The sequence below is a fragment of the Alligator mississippiensis genome, chromosome 1, assembly GCF_030867095.1.
Source record: "Alligator mississippiensis isolate rAllMis1 chromosome 1, rAllMis1, whole genome shotgun sequence".
NCBI classification, from domain to species: domain Eukaryota; kingdom Metazoa; phylum Chordata; order Crocodylia; family Alligatoridae; genus Alligator; species Alligator mississippiensis.
The window spans coordinates 444,303,027-444,320,564 of NC_081824.1; the positions used below are offsets into that span (position 1 = coordinate 444,303,027).

The window sequence follows — 17,538 nt, forward strand, 5'->3', positions numbered from 1 at the left end:
AACTGTAGACATTTAGTCCTTCATCCAATTCAGTCTGCTAATAATTCTGCAATAAAACTAATAATATCCATCATCCATCTAGATAATAAGCACTGGATCCAAAAGTTGTTGTTGTACTGTACAGGTCTGCATTGTATTAGGTTCTCAGCAAGCACAGCACAAGTCATTTGTTTCATTAACATGGCATATTGACCTTATTTGAACACTTATAAAACATCACTTGAACTTAATTCGAGTTTGCAATAGTAATTGTTTCAATAATGGGTTGTTTTAAATGATGTCTAACTCTATCCCAACTATACAATTGATCCAATAAAAGATACTGCCCTTAGAAATTGTTGTCTCTAACACAATTTCTGGATCATCACAGCTACACCATCACTCTTATACTACCATATACAAATACATGCAAGTGGCAATTAACCATTGGAATCAAGTTTCTAGGCATTGACATGAAGACCTCCCTGCTAAGCTGATATCTGAACTGAAACTTTACAGCTACAAATTTTTACAGCAAAGAACTACATTCAGCCAGATTCAGTCTTTTGAGAAGAATGAAGGCCATTCTAGATATTGTGTTTTAGGCCCACAACTAACAGTCTTTAGTGACAGCATTTTAATAACTGGTTGCTATTTAACATAACCTAGCAACTCAATTTGAAGAACAAGATGTTCAGTGAAATGAGGTAAGAGTCTGCAACAGTAATTAAAAATATAATTTCTAATAAAGTAGTATGTAATTTAGACCAATTAGACCAAATTGACTATGGATACATATCAGGATTCCCAAAGAAGTTGCTAGGACTTTTTTAATGGATACTCCCCTTTTCGGAGTACTCACCAATTTTTTCAGGCAAACATTCTAATTACTGTATGACTCAATCAACCTTCACACAGCAATATTCTCTCTCTGGCTTTAGTTTTGTTAACACATAGCTACTTAGGTTCAGTGGTTAGCACATACAAAAACCAAATTGAACTAAATATCCAACTGTACCTTAGTTCTGCTGTCAGCTGTATGGATGGTTCCCTCCAAAATGGAAATGGTCTCAACAAAATAGTCCTTGTATGTGTGAAAACCGATGAAAGCAAGGTGCTGAGTGGAAATATTAGAGTCTTTTCAGGAAATCTGTTGAACAGAAAAAAGAACACTATATTTTTATCTTATATATGCCACTTCCCATCATTTAACCCCCCTTGCAATGTAGAGACTGTCAGTATACTTGTTGGATTTTCTGTTATGTTTTTTTCTGGTGTGTTATGAAAGATATTTGTATTGGCCACTGATCTAAAGCCAAGATACATTTCTTGTTTTGGGTATGCTTTGTGAAAGTGCTTTGTTTTGTGGAAATGAGAAAGAAATCCCTTTAAATGGAAAAAGAAATAGAAGTATTTCTGCCTCTTTTTAATGGTCACTTAATGGGTGTGGAGGTAGGACTTGAAAGAAATGGGTTTGTACTACTAGCCTCAAGCCACTGAATCCAAAGAAACAATGAATGAATACTAATTTCTTTTATTTGGAAATAATTATATTGGCCTTTGGGGTGTATTTTTGCTAGGACTGTAATCTCATTTCTTTTTATAAGACAGCAATATTCTTTTATTTATAACCACTTTTAAGAAATGCACAATTACAACAGTAGCCTCTTATTTTGGTTGCAAATGCCTGGTTTGGGATTCATAGATTTTAAGGCCAGAAGGGATCTTTGTAATCACCTAGTCTGACCTGTAAAACTAAGGACATGGGATTTTCTTGAACTATTTCTTATTTAAGCTACATAATCTCTTTTAGAAAGATATCTACTGTTGATTTTAAAATTACCAGTATTGACAAACCACAACCCTTAGTAAATTGTTTCAGTCGTTAATTACCCGCATTTAAAAAAGTACACACTCAGATCAAATACACCTGTGACTCTAAGCAGTTTTGCTAACTCATTGACCAACAAAGTATCAATGCTTTGTCAGAGTCCATGTTGGGCCCCTGTCTCTGGGCATAGTTTATTGTATAAACAAAAAAATGCAACAATATGCCAGTATTACATAGTTCATCTACATAACAAGAGCTCCATTTCTAGATACTTTTTTAAAAAGTGTTGTTTTGATCAACAGTCTTGCACAGGGACCTCTCCAATCCCTGCCATTTGTCCTAGAACCCGCTTTATCTGAGAGCAGTACTTGTAAGGGGGCTATAATACCCTATTTTTATTTTAGATACTTAAGCCCAACATTCATTAAACCAAATTCAAAACTCTCATCTAACTTCCATTTAATCCTGTCCTAAGAGGCCTTCTGCATAACTGCCCAAATTTTGATATTATCAAAAAATGGTTTAGTGAGCCAGCTCCTAAGCCTGGTATTTTCAAATCAGCTATTTCCTATCTATCTTGCCACAAGACCACTTTTACCAGCTGTATCTGGTCAGAAGGCTGTGACCTTTTCTTTGGAATGTGTATTTTGCTTGTATCAGGCTTTTTGGTACTTCAAGATTGAATTGTGGCACTGTCTTTACATCACTACACCTTAAAACTACTGTGAGACCAAAGCTAGTGCTGAATACAGAATTTCACTCACAGAACAGGGCATCTCACAGGGAGCATATGACACCTGCTCTGTATTTTCAACTAGCTGTCCACTGGTTTCCAAGTCTTACTAGTTACCCATAAGGCCCTAAGTGATTTGGGTGTGACTAAAGGGAACTGACTCACCAACTTCATGAGTTCCTACGCTCAGTTCAGCACTGCTGAAGTTTAATTTTACTTACTATATAATAAATTATGTTAGGCACAAAAATAACTATGGCATAACGTAATTTTGATAAGTATTTTTCTACCATTTTACATGTAGAACACTTTTTTTTTCTTATCACAAAGGTTAAGGTGCATTATTTTAAAATTTAGCTACCGATTTGAAGCATTTGGCTGGAACCTTCTTAAGCAGGACTGATTTTCAGGAAAGTCTAGCCAAGGTGGGACCACAGATACATCGAGTATGACAGACTTGAAGGTGCTCTGTGACACCTCTCAGAGGTGCCCTAAAGGGAAGCTGAAAATGGAGATTCAGCATTAGCATAGCAACTAGCCCTGCCTATGGTCACAACTGGCCTGGGGAGCACTACACATCTTATTCCATAAGCTTTCTGAGGCCTTTGTAATCTGTGGCAACCTGTGAACAAGTGGCCCTAAGTGACTTGTTCAGAATCAAAGGATGAGTCCTTTGGTGTCTTTTAATACTTTCAGAAGGAGAACAAGAACTGGTTATGCTAAGTTACTTGTGATGTAAACACATGTTGACTAAGAATTGGACTGCTACTATCAAATTCATTTCACAGAAGCCAAATTGCTAGCAAGAAATCATCTTTGGTGAAACAATCTTGGTTAAGTTTGAACAGGTGATCTACTTGTGTGATAGCTATCTTGGCCAACACAGTAGAGACCAAACTGGGGAATCCCAAGGCTGACAGTCTCTACATTTTAGCAGCTGATTACCAGGTTTACTAGCTGGGTACTGTAAAAAAAAGGTTAAACTTGGTTCATCAGACAAAGAGGACAATTCATAACACACACTTTCCTATGCATTACACTTGCTTAAAATATTTTAACCAGATGTTCAGTGAAATTAAGATAAAAAGTGGAGTTGGTTGGTTTTAAGCAATTTCTTCCTTTAGGATAGCTATCTTAATCAGGAACTGAAAAACTGCAGAGTAGAACTTGCAGGCAACAAATTAATTAAATGCTACTGAAAGTTCGGGATGTGTCAGATTCCTCAGCCTACAAGGACGTGAACTCAGTGCCAAGGCTCCCTGGGGTGTTGTGCTGTGTGGGTGTTATATACAGTAGAGGATTGGAAAACCAATCAGAGAGTAATTATGATCGATTTGAATATTAATATGAACACAGTGAGTACCAGAATAGTTAATTCAAGGAAATCCTCTAGTTGTTGAAATGTTTCCTCTGTAGAACATAGAGCCATGGAGAAAACTGATAGTTCATAGGTCAGGTGATGTAACCTAGCTAACATAGAGTATGTCTACTCAGCCCTAGATAATGCTGAAGTACCTGAACTAGCTGTGAACTCACAATATTGTGTGCTGGAGCTGGCATAGCACAAAGCAGCACCTCAGAGATACCCAGTGTTTGTTCTGCACACAAAAGCTCTGGAAAGGGAAGCAAGTTCTCTATGTTAGTGCAGATCTGCATCCAGGCTAATAAACTCTGCTTTGCAGCAGAGTGAATGAGCCTGAAAACAGCATGGTGTTAATGCATGTATACCCCTTCCCATTCAAGAGCAAGCATATGTAGAGTTAGTGAGCTGTCTCAAGCATGGCATCATGTAGGTATCGCCTTTGAGATTGGATACTGACAACATGGCATCTCTTCCTCACTAATGAGAGGGACAAAGGGTTCAAACCCCTTCATTTAGTACTAGCTGATGACTTGTGGTACATGGTTGAAGAGCACTTCCCTAAATGCCCCATTAATAGGTCGTACCTAGCGTTTCTCAGCAGATTATCACAAAGTACTTTACAAGGGATGTAAGTATCATTATCCTCCCTTTAGAGGTAAAACAGATATGCACAGTGGCAAAGTGCCATATCTAAAGTCACCCAGCAAGCTAGTGACAGAGTCTAATGGCAGTGAAGTATTAGATGAGCCTTTTCCATAACTAACATGGTACATTAGTAGCTCAGGAAAGCTTATACAAAAGGTTGGCAGAGTTCAGAGGAAGAGCTTGGTAGGGCCAATTTCTGCAGTGGGAGCTAATTTCCACTGTACTGGTGGAGTCAAATGCTATAATATTAACATTTAGGAATAAATTATAATGAATTATATTTGATTTAATAATAAATAAAAAGCATGGATGGAAGTTTAGATTCCTTTCACAGATAAATGCAGATGTGTTTTCCGGTTTCTGTTGTCTGCTTCTCTGGGGTCAGCAAGGCAGCCTGTGGTTAGTAAAGAGAATAACACAGCATGGTCTGGACTGAGATTTTGTTCCTCTAAATCATAACCAAACAAATGTAACCTTGTTACTGAGATTAGTATCACATTTTTCTGTGCACCTTGTGTCTTGTCAGAATTTCACCTCCCCAAAGCCTACTGTCATGAAGCAAGACTCACTCTAACACAAAAAAGGTAGGGAGGGTGAAGGCAATCAGGAAAGAAAAAGTTGGCTAAAGCTGCTATTAAGACTTCATTCCCTCTGGATCTTCACACTCTGTGAAAGGGGCGTGCTGCTGCACCTTCCTCCTACGGGTGCTGCTACTATTGGCACCTCCACAGCTGTTGCTGTCAGTAAAATAACACCTTCTGAAAACTGGCACGGTATTATTTCTGGTTGCCAAAGCTAGTAATCATCTTGTGATGAACTCCTCTGAGCTCAACTCCTGTTACATCTGTTTCCTTGGATTCCACTTAATGGAGGTAAACTATTGGTTTTCAAGTAAAATTAATATAATGTATTTTCTTTTTAAGACACAGATGAGTTTCCATAGATGTGTGTCACTTTCCAAGAGGAAAGCTAGGGATGTGAGTAATTCATATTTTTGGATTCATCAGGTACCAAGCAATGTGGATAAGTATTCAATGGATGCTGAATATGAATCCTGTTTACCAGGAGGCCTGGAGAATAGCCATAGCCTAACGAACTGAGGCTAAATGATGGTTCAGCTGTGTTGGCACTGATCGATTCTATTTGAAATCTTTCCAGAGTGTGCTGCTTCATAATAATGTTATAAACTTTTATGGCACATTCCATCTGAGGCCCCAAAAGCTCTGCACAAACATTAGTGAATTTGGTCTCAAAAATCCCTGCGAGAGAAGCAAATGTTGGTGTTCCTATTTTGTAGACAGGAAAACTGAGGAACCTAATGGCTGCAATCAATGTTTTGAAAATGTTTGGGACATTTATGTTTTTTAGGCATTGAACATGAAATACCAAATAGCACCCTAAGTTTCAAAAGTGCTAAAAGGGCCCCAGGGTTCTTGCACACATGTGGCATTCTGGAGAAAACTGTTGTGAGTGTGGGCTGCTTGTGTGTGTGTGTGTGTGTGTATGTGTGTGTGTGTGATGTCCTGGCGGGGAGGGCGGGGGGACAGCTTGGAGCCCTGCCCTGAGGGGAATGGGGTTCACTTCCCCTCCCCCACCTACCGCCCAGCTGCTGGCAGGAACCTCTGTTTGTGGGGGTGGCTCCAAGCTCTGGCCTCCACCCTGGGACTATGGCCCTGGCTGGGATGGGGCAACTGGTGGCAGCAGCAGCAAAAGGCTGTTTGGCTGTAGTGGCTGCTACACCAGAAGCTTGCATGTGCTGCTCTTGCAAGATGGGTGTATGGGGAACAGTGGAGCTGTGCTATGCTGGCTGAGGGGGTGCTGTGGGCCTGGGTCTACATATACCCTCATGCCCTCTGTGCACCAGTCTGTGCCTCCTTCCAGGCACTGCAGCCAGGAGCCAAGAGGGTACTGGATGGCTCCATACCAGCTGAGGGGTGCATGCACTGTGTTGGGGGGGAACTGCAGGAGCACAGGGGACAGTCTGGTGAGGAGGTGAAGTGGCATTGTGTGCCAGGCAGGTAGGTGGGAAGGCACTCCTGCTGCCCGCCTGCTTGGTGCACCATATCACTTTACCTTGGCCTCTGTTGGCACCAGTGCTGATGACTTGGGAGAGCCTGGGGTAAGGGGTGGCGGGACAGTGTCCCAAATTTCCCATAGGTCCAGATCACTGCATACCTATTAAAACCACAAGCAAAACAGCAGAATTATTTTCTATCCATAATACAATCATTTAGTAAGTACCTACAAAGGCAAGACATAACATAGAAAGAAGAACTGAAGAATTCACAGCACCTATTACTGTCAAAAAGCCAAATAACAAAGCTTAACAACATCATGTTCTTATAATCAGAAAGGAGGATGCTGACTGTAGCCATACAGTCACTGCAGAATGACAAGAATTGAAATTTTAAACAGTAACTACCTTGCCTTTGTTATTCTATTCAGAGCTATTGCCCATCAAGGATCTGGAAAGAACAGTAAATTGAACATTGAATTGACACTAGATGCCATAGTGATGAGCACATTAAATACAGATGGATTAAATTAGATAGCATGCACAGTATAAGTATTAGGAATAGTCTCATGGGGGTTTAAGGATGATCAATAGAATACAATCCTTCTCTTCAGTTATGAGTGAGGAATAGGGAAGCAAGACACTGCTTAGAATGCTTTAAATGCCATAACGTCCTTTGTTAAAATATCAGTTTAGCTAATCCTGAGCTCCAATTGTGATAGAACAAACTGCCAAAGGATGAGACCCAAAGATTAGAGCAATTGAAGGACAAATACAAAAGACATTCACATCTTATAAATAAACTTCCTGGAAAGTACACACATACACAAACATCCCCAAGTGGTAATATGAAGATGGAGAATCCAATACTGTAGAAGTATTTTTTTCTTTCTTTTTTTTTTTTGAACCCTGGCAATTCTTACCACGAGAGACATTTGGGGAGGGGCCGGGGGGAGGCAGGTTGGCTTGCTTTCCTCAGGGTTCTGAACTCAAACATCTTGTGGTCCCTGTTGCCCAAGTTGCCATCCACTACTACATTCCTCACCCATTCTTTCCTGTTTGTGAGCATCAGATCAAGAAGAGCATGGCTCCTCGTCGGTCTCTCCAACACTTGCACCAGGAGGTTGTCCCCAACCCTCTCCAAAAACTTCCTGGATTGCCTGTGCACTGCTGTATTGCCCTCCCAGAAGATGTTAGGGTGACTGAAGTCTCCCATGAGAACCAGGGCCTGTGGTTGGGAAAATTCTGCTAGCTGTCTGAAGAAAGCCTCATCCACTTAGGATGAAAGAATCCCATGCACTGCTAGAGACTTCAGACCAACTGGCTAAGCAGCAGCTCTGCAGAAAAGGAACTGGGGGGTTACAGTGGACAATAAGTTTGATATGAGTCAATAGTGTGCCCTTGTTGCGAAGAAGGCTAACCGTGTACTGGGCTGCGTTAGGAGGAGCATTGCCAGAAGATCAAGGCAAGTGATTATTCCCCTTATTTGGCACTTGTATGCCAATACAAGAGTACTATGTCCAGTTTTGGGCCCCCCACTACAGAAAGGATGTCGACCAATTGGAGAGAGTTCAGCAGAGGAGAACAAAAATGTTTAGAGGACTGAGGCACATGACTTCCAAGGACAGGCTGAGAGAACTGAGCTTATTTATTCTGGAGAAGACAAGACTGAGAGAGGATTCAATAGCAGCCATCAGTTTCTTGAAGGGTGGTCCCAAAGAGGATGGAGCTGGACTGTTCTCAGTGGTAGCAAATAACAGAACAAGGAGCAATGTTCTCAAGTTGCAGCAAGGGAAGTTTAGGTTAGTTATTAGGAAAACCTAGGAGAGTAATAAAGCACTGGAACTAGGTACCTAGATAGGTTGTGGAATCTCTATCCTCAGAGGTTTTTAAGCCCTGGTTAGACAAAGCCTTGGCTGGGATGATCTAGTTAGGGGCAGTCCTGCTTTGAGAAGGGAGTAGACTAGATCACCTCCTGAGGTCCCTTCCAACCCTAATTTTCTATGATTCAGGCATATTGTAGGTGTACCTACATTAGTGTACATATTCACCAGCCTTGGAATAAATGCAACCACAAACAGCATGCAGGGAATCCCTTCTTTCTTGAGTCTTGAACCAATACCAACTCCTAAGGAACAACTTTCTCTCACTAAATGATTTTGATCAAATACAAAACAAGAAGCAAACTTTCCTTTCACTTGCACTGTTCCCTCTACATAGAACCAGGTGTTATAGGCAAGAATACTGAATGTGTTTCAAAGGGTTAACCTCTGCTCATATACAGAGTTAAAAATAAATAAATAAAAATTGGAGGATTATACAATAGATGGTCACATGCTATTGGTTTCGTATATTGTGCTCACTGTACCAAGAATCCTTCCATAGGATGTGACATGGATTCTTCTATACCAGGGGTTTTCAACTTTTCTGGATCAGTGTACCCTCAGTGGCTGGACACGGAGCGGAGAGGAGGGTTGCGCACAGCCGAACACAGAGCAGTGGCAGCTACTACGTGCAAGCTTCCCCCACTCCCTGCATCCAGCTGGGAGTGTGGCGCCTGCGTGGCATGGAGTGTGGTGGTGCTCTGTCCTCGCCTGCCTGTGCATACCCCTTAGGGCCTTCTCACATATCCCCAGTTGAAAACCCTTGTTCTATACTATCCAACAGCCTCCTTTCTCTACTCCATTCAAGGAATAATTGCTTTCCCTCCCCCTCTACTCCCCCTTCAGAACAGGGGATCTGGGTATCCCACATTCTTCTTTGCCTCCTTTATTTCTTCCTCTCATTCATGGTGTCAGCATTTCAAGCTCTGTTATCTATAACAAGGACATACTGTTATGCTGGAATGTGTCAGTTTTTCATCATCAGTCCACTTTTTGATCTCTAGAAATTTACAGCGATGGCTGAATTAGAGGTGGCTCAGTGTGCTCCTTGCTTCCCACTTTGGATTGTTTTTTTCTGATAAGGTCCTTGTCACTGACACCTAGAATATTCCCTGACATTTTGGAATTGATTGGATGGGACATTTCAAATTGATTCTGCCACATTAACATCTGTCAAGTTGAGTTTAAAGACCTTGCAAACTATATCATCTTGATGACAACTGCCATAATAATGCTTCTAATATTAGTATATTGATATTTACAAATTAAATAGTACTGAGATTTTTTTATTTAGAAATGCAAAATGCTTACAGTATGTATAATGCTTACTTCTATCACGTTACCTGAAGTAGAGCTCCAAAGCCAGTTATAAAACAAACTTAAAGAGCAAGGAAAAAGTTTATGGAGGGAATGGAATGAAAGAAGTGGGATTCTTGTTCTCCAGGTATAGTGTATGATGCATGGAGTTGTGTTTGCTATCCCAAGGTTTCAGGGCAGAATGAAGGTGTCTGGTTTCCCCAGGTGAGTTTTGCTGGTTACCACATGGGGCCAGGAGGAATTTTTTCATTACCTGTTGCTACAGATGTCAGGTTTTTTTCATCCTCCCCCATCTTCAAATACCCTTGAGATTTCTAGCTAGAGGTACCCTCCTCAGGGTAACCACTACATTTGGAATCAGGAAGGAATTTTTACTCCATGGTCAAATTGGCATGAACTGTGGTGGGAGGGGAGTTGCTTTTTTTTCTGTAGTAGGGCCATGGTCATCTTTCCTGGATCTCTCAAGTATATTTTAACAACCTACTTCCTGTATTTGCAATGGCCAGACACTGACAGTGCCCTTGTCCCCCTGCTTTACTTGGGGCAAGTTTTTGATGCTTTTAGGCACTGTGCCTGGTAATTGTGGAAAAAAGGCTGCTTGTGTAGTTTTGAGACTAGATAGACAAATACTTCCAAAGGATTACTTAAATAGGAATGATCCAGGCTGGAGTAGGTTACTCCCAAGATCTCTTCCAATCTTTTCTAAGATTCCATGATTTTATATAATTTATAGATATATCCACAACAATAACAGACAATCCATACCCAAATCTTTAGCCCACCCCTAAATAAATATTTGTGGCTACAAGCTCTAAGATGAAGCAAGAGTAAATAGATGGATCTTGCACCATGACACTAAACATTGAGCTCAAGGAGCCATCAATTCCAAAGCAAAGGGGCCTAACATCAAAAATATCCTGTAGCCCTCACTTAACAATTCAGTTCTAGGTATAGCACAGGCATCCCAAATAAGCACAACTGAGTTGTAGGCAGTTTCTGAAGTAGCTTGTTCCCAGGCTATTTGAGGAACCATTTTGATGACTGATGTTGTTATGCACCTTAATTACTTTCATTGGTAATATTATTATTTTATATACAATTTCCCTTGTATTCTAAAACTGCTTTTGCATTTTAGCATTCAATATAAAATGATCTTCAATCCAAATAAATGTCTTCCTAGAAATTTCAATTTTATTTTTCAAAGCCTCTTATGGTAGGCTGACATTTTCAAAGATGAAAATTATCTCTTGAGTATCCAGGATGCTAATACAGAGTCGTATATTACATTTAACAATTAACATCAATATTTATAACATTTTTATGTACAACAAGTTGAAGCACATTAAAAACAGCAAAACAGCCACAGTAGATTCATTATGAGAAAGGAATGGCACCAGCAAGTCACTCACTCAAAATTCAGGTTGCATCCCTTTTTAAAAGAGAGCTGCTGTTTTAACTAGTATCTTCCTTCTAAGCTGATAGGCTCCTGGTCCTAGTGCTTAATTTTTTTTCCTGTTATTCTAGCTAGACCAGCTGACACATTTTGAAAGAAAGAGAACAGGGACTATTTGTCAGAAGTAGGAATAAGTTAGAGATGATAATGGCCAAACTCATTGAAGAGAAACACAAACCAATATTTTGTGCATTTGAGAACAGAGATTAAATACTCGGAAATCACAAATTTAGCTATCCCAACTAGCAAAAAAATATTGTAGCAAATAAATAACATTAGCTGAATGCCACTTGATTTAGAGTTGCTCTAGTCAGTGAGTACATACCATTAATATTGAAACTTCTCTTGACCAATAGAGAAGAACTGGTAGAGGATGAGAAGGTGATGGATAACTTGAGAGGATGGGATCATGATATGACATATTCCAGATCCTGAGACAGGGATGAAGTCAGCAAAATTAGGACGTTCAATTTAAAAAAGATGGATTTCATCTGACTCAAGGGATTAATAGACATGACACCATGGGAAGATAGATTGAAGGATAAAGGCACCCAGGATGGCTGGGAGCTTTGAAAGGGCACAGTATTGGAAGCCCAACAAGAAACTGTTCCAAAAAATGGAAGCACATGGCAAGAGACCAATGTGGCTGCAATGGGAGCTTCTAAAAAGCCTCAAATGAATAAGGAAAGCATACAGACATGGAAACCTGGGCAGGTCACCAAGGAACCATACTTGGCAATAGTAAGAAAATGCAGGAACAAAATCAGGAAAGTAAAGATAAAGAATGAGCTGCACCTGGCAAAGGAGGTTAAGGACAACAACCAAGGGGTTCTATAAGTATGTTGGCCAGAAAAAAAGGATAAAGGAAGCTGTGGTTCTTCAGTTAACAAGCCTAACAGAAGATGCAAAGAAACTGATCTATTCAACAGTTACTTTGTCTCAGTCGCCACAAAAAAAATTAAGCTGGAACCAGACACCTAATAAGGATTGTCTGGATAAGGGGTCAAGCTGAGGGAAGAGATAACAAAAGAGATGGTCAGAGAGATTTTGCTGGGTCTGAATGAATTCAAGGCATCATGGCTGGGTGAACTTCATCTCATGGTACTGAAGGAACTGGCAGAGGAGACCTCAGAGCACTTGGCAATGATCTTCATGAAGTCAGGGGAAATGAGCCAGGTACCAGAGGACTAAACAAGGACCAACATAGTGCCCCTCTTTAAGAAAGGAGGACCTTGGGAGCTAAAGAGTGGTTAACCTCCACTAGAAGGCATCTAAAGGAGGAAAGGTTGAACATAAGTAGCCAGCATGGACTTAAGAAAAATAAATCATGTCAAACAAACTTGATCTTCTTCCTTGAGAAAGTAACTATTTCAGTTGATGAAGGGAATGCTATGGATAGAGCGTAACTGAACTTCAGCAAGGCTTTTGATAAGATCCTGTATGACCTTCTCATAAATAAATTGGAAAAATGTTGGCTACATAAAACTACTGTACATTAGATAGATAACTGGTTCAATGGCCACAAGCAAAGGGTAATTATTAATTGGTCCATATCGGAATGGCAGGAGGCTTTGAGTGAAGTCCCACAGAGGTGTCCTGGGCCCATTGCTGGTCAACATGTTTATTTATTATTTGCATTCTAGCATAGAAATTAAGGCTGTGCAAAGCTTCAGTCCCTGACTCGATTCAAAGGAGATTCAGCCAATTCAGTGGCTGAATCTCTAAATCTGAATTGAATCAGGATCCTTTAATCTCTCCAAATCAATTTGGAACCCTCCAAATTGATTCGGAGAGATTTGGACAGATTTGGCGATTCAGATGTAGATACAGCTTTAAATGATTTTTTCTACATACTTCTAGGTAGCAGGGGCTCTGAATGCTGCAGTGCTGGGGCAGATGTGGCATCCCACAGAAGCACTGGGGGTTCCCCAGCGCATTCAGCAACAGACCCAGAAATGGACCAGAAGCACTTCTGGTTCACTTCCTGGTCCACCAGGGAGTGTGCAGGGAGTTCCCCTGTGTTCCCCCCAAGCTCGGCGACTGGTGCCTCCTGGGTCTGGGTCCTGCGGTCGATCACTGAGCCGGGGGGGGGGGGCAGTGCGCTCCCTGGCAGACCCAGAAGTCGACCAGTCCACTTCCAGGTTTGCTGCCAAGCATGCTGGAGAGCCCCCCCGTGCTCCTGTGGGATGCTCCATGCGCCCCAGCACCGCAATGAGCAGAAGCTATGCTGCTGCCTCAAGGTATGTAGAAAAAACTTTTAAAGCCGTGCCTGTGTCTGAATCACTGATTCACTGAATCAGCGTTGAATCGTCAGATTTGGATTTGGCTGAATAGAATCAGGGACAGTGGTCTGAATCAACAGATTGAATCACTGTCACTGATTTGGGCCAAAAACGAATGAGAGTCGAATAGAGCCCGTTTCGCACAGCCCTAATAAAAAGCTTCTAGGTCAAATCTGTGGATGACATGAAACTGAGAAGGAATACAAACACCCTGGAGGATGAGAGTGCAATTCAGAAGGATCTTGGCATATTGGAAAGTTGGGCTACAGGTAACAGGAGGAAGTTCAATGACGACAAATGCAAAGTTGTACACCTTGGGAGGAATAATCAAAAACACAAATATAAAATGGGTGACACCTGATTGGATGACAGCATTATGGAAAAGGACTTGGGAGACTTGGTAGATCACAAACTCAATATGAGTCTGTAGCGTGATAAGCCTCATAAAAAGTGCATGTGGTTTTGAGATGCATCAACAGAAGGATTAGATGCAAAACATAGGAGGTGATAGTGTCTTGCTACTTGGCCTCATCTGAAGTACTGTGTGCAGTTCTGGGCTCCACATATAAAAAAAAAATGGGAGTGCGGGCCAGGCCCGGCAAGAGTATCCTGGCATGGCCTTTCACCCCACAGATGCAGTCCAGCCTCCCCTGTGCCCGCTAGCCCCTGGCCCCCAAGTCCTCGGGGGAACGGTGGGAGGCAGGCTAGGCCAGGCTGTTTTCACTGGGCCAGGCCCACACTTGCACTTGGGGTGGGTGGCGCTGTTGTTGGGAGCAGTGGTTGAGGGGGCTACACCCCCCGCACCTGTGACCTTGCTCCCAGCATTGCCACTGCTGCAGCCCAGCTGGGAAAAGCCAGTGCCGCCCCAGTCTGCAGCCCACCCCATGCTGCTGGCAGATCTGGGGGCACACTCCCAGGCTGCGTGTCTCTCCTCTCGGTGGCCCCCAGATGAACCACTTGCAGCTCCATCACCTACCCTGTGCCGGCTGTGCAGGGCCTGCCCTTGCCCTATTCCCTACCTCAGAATTGCTGCAGCAGCCAGTTCTGCCCCCTGTCGGGGGGGGAGAGCATGTGCCCCCTGATATGTGTGTGGCAGAGGCAACTGCCACTGCCGGCTGGACTTTGTGCCCCAAGGCCCATTACACATGCCCCCTGGGCCTCCGCTCCTTCCCTCCCCCAGCAACTGACCTGCTGGGCGGGTGGGGGAGGCACGTGCACATGCACACACATGCTCAGCCCACCCAGCCAAGGATCAACTTCAAGAGGCTCCAGGATCCACCTTGATCAACCAGTTGGTGACCACTGTTTTAAACAGAACAGTTAGGGATATGTCCTCTGGCACCTCAAAACAATGATTGCGGGTGCCAAGGAGGGTATAACAGACAAATTAGCTCCTCTACCCTCAAGGGCCATTCTCTGCCTGATTTGCTCTCTGCTTTCTGCTCCCTACTTTCTGCTTCCTGCCCTATCTCCTGTCCACTCCCTGATCTGCCACATGCCATGCACAGAGGCTGCCTGTGATGCTTGTGGCACTCATGCCATATATTGACCACCCCTGCTCTAACGCATCTGCTCCTGCAACTGGCAGAGACAGGACACTGGGCCAGATGGACCTAGTATGGCACTTCTTATGTTTTCACTTCCTCTGAAGTTAAGGAAACAAAATGTACTCAAAACTTGGCTGTTATCCCTATACATCACTGAATACCCCTTTGTAAACCCAACATGAAAGGTGCCAGCTGCACATTTCATTATCAGCAAGCCACTTATGATTTCAAGAAGTAACAAGACAAGACAAGTAACAAGACTTACTTTGATGCATCATACGTATTGATCTTCTTTCATTCCATATCATACTACATTCTTTGAATTCACAACACATTCTTTTTCTTAGACTACTGATGTAGAGGTTATAGCAAGAACAATAGAGCAAACTCAAGAATTTTCTCATTTTAAAATAAGTAAATATGAAATATGCAACATGAATCTGTTATCCAGGTCTAGGGGCTTTCATAAGTGTTGCTGTGCTAACATTAATAAGAATGTATAACTTGTTCAAGAATATTGCAATATCACTTGTTTTTTATGGTAAAAGTTTCTGTAATTGTAATGAAAAGTATTTTGTAATGCAGTGTTATAAAGTTAAGAATTTCAACTTTGCTACAAACACTAGCTTTTGAATTTCTCCACACTATGTTTAAACATGCAACCATAACCTTGTATTATATGCATTTTTCATGGGCCTTTCATTTTTCTTAGCTGTTTTTATTTTTGTGGATCTGTTCAATTTTTTAAATAAAAAATGAAATTCTGAACTCCGGGAGCTAGGGTTTTAAAAATCTCAGTAAATATCATAAGACTCATAATCCAAATGGAAGGCTGCACAAAACAGTTGGCAAATTATTAGAAAAAAAATAGTCACAAAGCAGAAACATTCAAACTTTCCTTTCAAAATAATTTCTGCATCTAAATATATTTGTGGATCTGGAACCAGGTTTCTTTGTGGTTGAGAAGAAAAGGCTGAAAACTGATCCTATGGATATTTGGGGTTGGCATTAATATATTATAGAAAAATAAGTTTCAAAATAAACAACTTGTAGTGTTACAGTCAACCCACAGCCCCTTTATCCTCAATACATTTGTGTAAAAAATGCTACATTGCTGTGCTACCACTAATTCAGCAGAAAAAAAATTCTGTTAATTCTTTTTGTACCTAGTTCTTTATTCCCCAAATGTTAATCTCAAAGCACTTTGCAAACATGGGGAAGTATTACAATTTTATATTTAGCCCACATACAGAGATTCAATCTGTATAAGAGCCTGAGTGGATAAAACAATAGGCTATGCCATTTTAAAATCAGGAATTAGGTCATAGTTCTGTCACATCACACTTCCTATATAACTGTTGACAATTCACTAAAACTTTCTGTTCTCTGCACCATCTGGCAAATAGAGTACACCTTACCTGGAGATAAAGTGGCATATTTAGTACAGCTGTGAGAAGCTTTGGGTGCTGATTCAGTTTGGAGGAGATTCGGCCAGATTTGGCAGCTGAATCTCCAAATCTGAATTGAATCGGGAGACCAATAAAAAGGTCCGAATCAATTTAAAGCCTCCAAATCAATTTGGAAAAGACTGAGAGAAAGATTTGGAGATTCTGCAATTTGGGCAGTCCCTGCTCATCACTGCAGGCAGCTGGACCTGGGCTCCATGCCTGTAAGTAGCGGGATGGGGGGAGGTGAAGGAGTGGGGAGGGGACCATGGAGGTACCCCTGCCAGGCCCCATCCCCTGCCTGCTCCCACAGCCCTCCTCAGTTTCCCCTCAGCCCCACCTGCTCTCCCAGCCCTGCTAATGGCTGCCCCACCTGGCCCTAGCATCCCAGTGCTTTAAAAAAAAAAAGAAGCCCTGCACCTACCGGCTGCTGCAGTGGCCATCGGGGCCTCCAGTGAGCTTGTGGCAGAGCCCCCTATGTAGCACGGGGCAGTGGTGGGCAGCAGGGATCGTCCCCCCCCCCCCCCGTGGCCTGGCAGGAGCCAGTGAGTGCAGGACTTTTTAAATTTTTTTTGAAGAGCCGGGACACTGGTGCCAAGCAGGGCATCCACTGATGGGGCTGGGAGAGCAGGCAGGCAATGGGGCCTGTTTGATTTGGAGATTCCACCAATTCAGTGGTGGCCAAATCTCCGAATCAGATTTGGCTGAATTGATTCAGGACAATGATTTGAATCACCACATCAAATCACTGGCCACTGAATCAGCTGAATCCGAATCTGTAGTGAATGCTAGCTGCTTTGCACAGGTCTAATGTTTAGTGGGAAACACAAAAGAAGTAATTTTACCAAATCCTTAAAATACTTCAGGGCAACCTAGAAGGTTGACAATTAAAGTATTTTCTATGATTTTTTTTTTTAATCTGCTTACTTCAGTGACAAAAAATCTTTTCTAGGTTTTGAATAATGATGATTTATTACATGTTTCACTCTTCCTGTTCTTTAGAAGTAATGTTACTATTTATCTATTTCATAATGTTGTTTCATGAA

The 17,538-nt window shown here is 41.9% G+C and overlaps 1 protein-coding gene across 5 annotated transcripts in view; it reads right to left on the reverse strand.

The window, feature by feature from the left end:
- Window positions 1-17,538, reverse strand: part of CNTN5 (contactin 5) — a 1,172,720-nt gene that overhangs the window by 851,722 nt on the left and 303,460 nt on the right. For all 5 annotated transcript variants that reach the window (XM_059721130.1, XM_059721133.1, XM_059721132.1 and 2 more), the window contains one exon: window positions 998-1,129. The gene's annotated coding sequence lies outside the window, so the exon portion shown is untranslated. The remainder of the gene's footprint in view (window positions 1-997; window positions 1,130-17,538) is intronic.